The 6,704-nt window shown below is 34.8% G+C and overlaps 1 pseudogene; it reads left to right on the top strand.

The window, feature by feature from the left end:
- The first annotated feature begins 3,518 nt into the window (after positions 1-3,518).
- On the top strand, positions 3,519-4,348 carry LOC109699925 (large ribosomal subunit protein uL15m pseudogene; annotated as a pseudogene).
- Positions 4,349-6,704: the final 2,356 nt, after the last annotated feature.

The following is a 6,704-nucleotide window of genomic DNA, read 5'->3' as shown; positions in this document are numbered from 1 at the left end:
CTACCATTATCTTTCTCCAAGACTGCTGAAATAATCTCTATGGAAGGCATTTATTTTAGTTATAAACCAATGTCTGGTTCTTCGTTGTGAATACAAAGACGTCTTATTCTTCTCTAATCACATGAAGTTAGACCTGATATTGTGATTTTCTTGGCAAGTAAAATATATACAAATTTGATTTTTTCATTTCCAGAGGAAGTCATATAATTACCATTGCTGACTCTATATCTTTCTTCCTCTTCTTCAGCAACTGTAGAATCAACCTTCAATGTTGCATGGAGAAGAGCTACAAACCACTGCACATTTTGCATGTGTAACTACCTTACTTGACTGATGCCAATTCCAAATTGATCTCTTTGATATTCTTCTTGGTTCTACCTAACTAGAAACTATAAAAAGCAGTCAATTGTTCTTGAAACACAAGGCTATCATATCAATATCTGCTCCAAGTCCGCTCTGTTTTCCCAACACGCCATGAATATAATCCAAAGTCATTTTCAGCATTCACAAGGCCACACACAACATTTGATCTTTTCATAATGGATTAATGTCTTTTATATCTCTCCCCCCCTCACTCTTTCTCCCCTCCAGCTATACTGGACTTCTTTAATTCTTCAAATATGAATAATATGCTTCTCCTAAAGGCAAAAGTAAAACCACATCTCTCTTCCTTTTGCCATATATGTTCTTGTCAATGCTTAACAATGAAAAAATTTAACAAAAATTAAGCTGGTGAAAAAGAATGGGAAATACCAGTTATAACATTCCAGTTCTAGTAATATAGAGAAGAATTTAGATGAGTAAATGCAGGCTAAGAGCCATAAACAACTAGCCAGTGCCCTTGGCATAATACAAATTGTACAATAAATATTCATAGAGAAGGCAAAATGAATATGTCCTCCTCAAAGTTTCTCCTATTAAGCAATACCTGCTCAACGATTATTAATAATACAGAAAGGTACCACTAATGGCCATGGAGGTAGTAGTCAGAGGTTGTACAATATTCCTGACATATTATGCAAAACAATACAATAAAACTCTTTTCTTATAGGTGAGAGTTACATTAAAGCATCTCACTGACTTACACTCTTATTCAAACTCCTCCTGTGTAAAAATGGTGAGTGAACCTAGTCAAAGTTTTAGGACTACCAAAAGACAAAATTACAACAAATTCGGTTAAAGATCTAATTGTTTTTTGTTTAGGATTCATGTTTTAGAACCACCTTCATTCTGTGAAATAGAATGAGATGAGAGCTCCCATTAAACAATGACAGAACAATGAGTTTTGTGGAGTGGGAACAAGAAAACAGCAATAGTGAAAAAAAGTTTGGTTAGCATCAGATTACTTCAGGTTTCTTTTTTTGTGAGCATTAAAGCAGCAGGGACTTCCTTATTACACTATCTCAGTTGGACTGAATATTTTCTGATCAGTTGCTGTAAATGTTCTGTTTTCAGGAAAAACTGGTCTGCTTGTGCTTAAAGTAAAAATTTGATTATGTGGGACTTATCATAAGTGACTCCATTTTGATTTTGTCTGGACTTTGGGGCCATAATACAGGAGTTCAGTCTGAAACAATAATTTCCCATGAATTTTGTTCAATCCAAATTTGACAGCAATGTTGGGGCTGACTAGATCACAAAGCATAAACAAACAGATCTGAATGATGACAACCAGAGATAAAGCAGTAGTATAAACAAAGTGAAGGACTGAGGCAGAAAATATGGATCCGGGCAATAGGACAGGAACTGGAATCTCCAAGAGATATAGAGAAAGTTCAGAGTAAAGGATAAGAGGCAAAACTTCAAAAAAAATTCCTGCAGTTCAGGGGCATAAATCACTGCAGGTTTTTGAACAGAAGTCTATCTCTTCTCTCTTTGTGGGAAAAAGCTTTTGACATACTGTGAGATTAGGGAAGAACATGGGAGATGAAAACTAATTTACTCTAAGTTCTGAGCACTGTTTTAAGTACATTTCATGAATACATTATCTAATTAGTAGTTCACAACCCCCAAAGTTATCCATGGTCTCAATTTTACAACTGAATATAAAGAGATGTAAAGAAGTTAAACCTCTTTTCCCATGTTGCACATGCCAGTAAGTAAAGAGGAAAAAGACAAAATCAAAAAAATAGTCTATTTCCACAGCCATTTTCTTTCTCACTAGCTATATCTCTTGGCAAAACTTGTGGTATCAAATATATTAAACATTCAAAACAGACACATAGAATATCTTATAAATCAGGAAAAACATACTTATAACTCTTTAGGACATATATAGTAAGCTTATTTATCTTGCTAATTAAGTTCCTCACCTTAGTATAAAGTTAGTATTAAAATGGGATTTTTGTAAGAATGTGGGATGTGACTACTAGGAATGAACATTTGTGACAATAACCAACAAAACAATCCACACATGGCTAAATTAAAGAAGACTTCATTTTCTTACCAGTGATAATTTTGCATTAAATCCATATTGAGCAATAAACTGCCCATTGGGGTTTTCCTTGGGCTTGTAATCACTCTTATGTAGAAAAAATCCTGTAAGTTTGCACTTTTGAATTCCATTGTAAAGATACTGCAATTAGGTGCTATTGAACCAGTCTTTATAAATTAAAAAAGCTGTAGAAAAATACAACAGCTTACATCCCACCTTTTTATTCCTTTTTCCAGTAAGTAATGGATTAAAAAGAATAGACCATCTCTAGGAAAAACTTAGGAGGAGCATTTAAATCATTTAGATGTGTTCTTTGCAACTACATTGTATTGTAAAGGTCAAAAACAAGCAACACAATCAAAAGATAAAACTCTACAGATAATTTAAAGATGTAAGTGAAAAAGTAGCTTAAAGAAATGAGACATTTTTCTCTTCCTTTGGCTTTTGACAGGAAGTAATATTCTACCAGAAAATTGTTATTAAAAGCTAATTTATGAATCAAAGAATGCAATTATTTTGCTTAAATTTTAGTCTCATCTGGATGACTTCCATATTTCCTACTAGAACTTTACCATTTACCTTTCTTTTATAGCAATCCTAACACCTTTAAGGTACTTTCCACCTCCAGTTCAACCCGCTGCCATTTGAACTTGTTGGCCATGAAAGTTGTCCTTCTGAAATATCTAAAATTTTTAGCTAAAATGTACTTGACAATTCTTATCTAATCAACTTTTTTGAAGCACTTAAAACTATTGCCCTTTACTTTCTCTTTGAAATTCTCCTCTCTTAGATTTTACATCAACATTCCTTCCAGTTTCTTCCTACTTCTCTGACCGCTTTTCACATACTCATTCAAGGGTTTTCTCTCTTTCTTTGTAGTTACTGTAAGCCCTGGTGGTCAACCATATCTACTTCTCAAATCTCTTCCATAATTATGGTTTTTGAGATTTTGTCTTTTTATTATATATTTGTCCATACTCTTTCTCTACTTCATATCTACCAAGAACTAAAGAAGAGTTCCCTGCCACCATGATGTCCTGCCCAAGTCCATGAGGCCAATAAACCATGGACTGAAATCTCTGAAATGAAGAGACATACAAGAGGTCATAGAAGAGGTATAAAATGTGACTCATGTTACAAACCAGTAAGGCAGCAGGGAGCCCAGTGTCTGCTGGACTTCTAGGGGGGCCAGAGTCCATTTTACATTCAAATTCCAGAATACGGATTTAATGAAGGTCATAGCTCCAGGTGCCATTATCAGTCTTTGAGTCTCAAAAGATTGCAGTATCTTGCCGATTTGTGTTCAGTTGATCCAACTTAACTTATTGATCCAACCTTGTTTGTCAATGGAGAGGTGTGACTAAAAAGCCACTTAAAAGGAATTATGGGATCCAGCAGTTTGAAGAAGATTCTAAACTTTTCAGGCAAAAGTTAATATTGAAATACAGTTGAATTCAAAACTAGCCAGTGCTGAAGCTGAAAAATCAAAACATCTATTGCCATTGCTACTTCAGTCTTCTATGAGCCAAGATGTCTGGGATTTCCTATTGGTGGTGTGGCCAGCATAGCTTCATCTTATTCTAATCCATACAGTCAAAATTCTGTTTCTTTCTTTCTGTGTGGACAACCTGCTTCCAAACAAACCCTCCCACCTGAAACACTGGTACCATGTTACACCAATGCAAAGAATGGTGGTTACTTTCCAAATTTCCTAAAGCAACACTTGAACTCATAATGAAGTAAGGTGAAGTTCTTCCTCATATCACTAAAGATGAACTCTTTGAAATGTTCAGTAATTAGAAAAATTCAAAGTAGTTTTTCTTTTTCCTTTCTCCAGGATGGGTGAGGAATATGGCAGATAAGAAAATTCTAAAACCTACAGATGAGAATATCCTTAAGCATCATAGTTCATAGATTTCTTTCCAGGCAAGCAGAACTGTTGAAGAGTAACAGAAAAGGTAGGGAAATACCTGGGTTTCTCATTGCATTCTCCAAATGTATACCCTTCATATACCAATATTATTCGTCACTGTAATCATATCTCTTTTAATTTTCACCTAAAATTAAAATGAAACTGCTGAAAGGAAGAACTGCAAAAACGTCAAAATCACATTTCCACATGCATGTATGGAAATATCACAATAAAATACCTTTGTACAATTAATATAAGGTAAAAAAAAAAGAGAGAAAAATGCCACATTTCCAGTTTTGACTTTTCCGATAAATTCTAGATCTTTAAAGCATATTGTATACTATGTAATTCTCGTTGAACCTCTATATCTAGAAGAAGATCTAGCTAATTGCCAAACAATAAGCCCTTTTTCCTATGTTATATGGTTTATCCAACATGAAAACTATTCATGCCGTTTCTTTAGTCTAAAATCTGGGAGTTATGTTTAGCTACTTCTTCCCTTTTAGCACCCAACATATCTGAAGTAAAATGGACTAATATTTATCCTACAGTTTTAATTTGTCAAAATGTTTCAATTCCTTCTTTTTTCTTTTTTCTTTTAGCTTGGTCATGCTTATCTTCAATATGGTCCTGTCCTTTAATTACAGTAATTTTTAAGTCATTTTTCATCATGCCATTATCTTGCTTACAACCCTAAAATAGGCCACATGGAGTTTTGTATCTCCTGTCAAACTCTCAGACAATGAATACCTGGTCTTTCATAATTTAGTTCCAGATAACCTCTTGTCAATGTAATAGAAGGAACCAATGTGAGCTGTCTACACTTAAAATATTTATCTAACCTGTATATGTCCACAAGAAACACAGAAATGGCAATGTTATGTGTCTGTCACATGAATGTGGATGTGAACTAGGACTTCATTTAACACTGGTCTCCATACGTCTCCTTTGAAAATAGGACCATATTGATGTTTGGGTCTTCTGGTATTTGTCAGCTTAGAACCTATATCTATGTGGTTTCAAAAGTTCTGAGTATTTCTTCTTTCCCATTATATGATATTCTGTTAAAGGGAAAGGAATGAAGGAATGGGGTAGGAAAATGTCTATTGAATGGGCCTTCTATTTATTCCTTCTGCATGGTCCTTTCTCCTTCTCAATCAATAACTGTGAGTCTAAAACTGGCTAATATCTAGGAACAATAATTGTGATTTTTCTATTACAAAGTCTGATATCACTCTTCTTCTCACTTGTTCTTAACCTGCTATGATTATTTAGGACAGAGGTCAGCAAACTTCTGTAAAGGTCGAGATAGCAAATATTTCATTGTTTTGCAGGCCACAGAGTCTAGTTTCACTTACTTAACTTTGCATTGTAGCACAAAACAGTCATAAAAATAGGTAAACAAATGGATTTGGCTGTCTTCTACAGATAAAAGACTACATTTGGCCCACAGGCTGTAGTTTACTGACCCCAGTGGAGGTCAAGTAATACTTTTTTTAACTGCCCATCTATCTTATTCCTAGCTCTACGGTCTGTTTACTAAGATGGATCTCCAAAAGTAGGTTCCCTGCATGCTATTCAGACTTTGTTGCCATCATGATATATTTCCTTTGCTACTGATGGTTAAGTGCTGCCACCTGATATCAAGTTATGCCATTGTTTTTTATCCATCCTGACCCCAGAGAGACAAGTTTTATGTAAGCATCTTCTATTATCAACCCAGGGCTAACAACCAGCCAGCATTGTGCTTCTCATTAATGTTGGTACCCTTGTGAGTGGTGAATTCTTTATCATTTTAGTAGAAGTATGCTCTCAGTACTTCTAGAAAACATAGACAGATGGTACCCTTTCTAGGCTTACATAATAAATTCATTCTAACATTCCCAATTCTCTGAATCTTTTACCCTTTTAATGCTATTCTGTTAAGGCAGTTTTAGCAAATTTACCTTATTTACTGCACATTTGCATTCTAAGCTTTAAGGAGTCATACTCAAAACATGACAGGAGCAATTCATGATCATATTTCTCAAATGTTAATCTTGATTTATGAGATTGCTCCCATACCCATACTGTCCACCATCTAGTCCTAAATTCCATCCTCTTATTCCCTACTTCTGATATAACATTACAAGACTCATTGGGGTATGTTCTTCCAATTGCTGCTCATATTTTTTAATGGGCCCAACTTCTCTTTTAGGTAAATCATCCCTTTCCTCCTACTCAGGTGTAGTGCTTCACTATTTGGACCACAATGACACAACTCTATTGATCTAAAGACTATGATGAGAGGAGCAGGAAGATCCTAAGGAAGGAGCACCTGCAAACAAAAAGATGTTTCTCTTCTCTTGAATTAGATGG

This window comes from Castor canadensis, chromosome 8 (assembly GCF_047511655.1).
Source record: "Castor canadensis chromosome 8, mCasCan1.hap1v2, whole genome shotgun sequence".
NCBI classification, from domain to species: Eukaryota; Metazoa; Chordata; class Mammalia; order Rodentia; family Castoridae; genus Castor; species Castor canadensis.
This window is presented reverse-complemented; position numbering and strand designations above follow the sequence as displayed.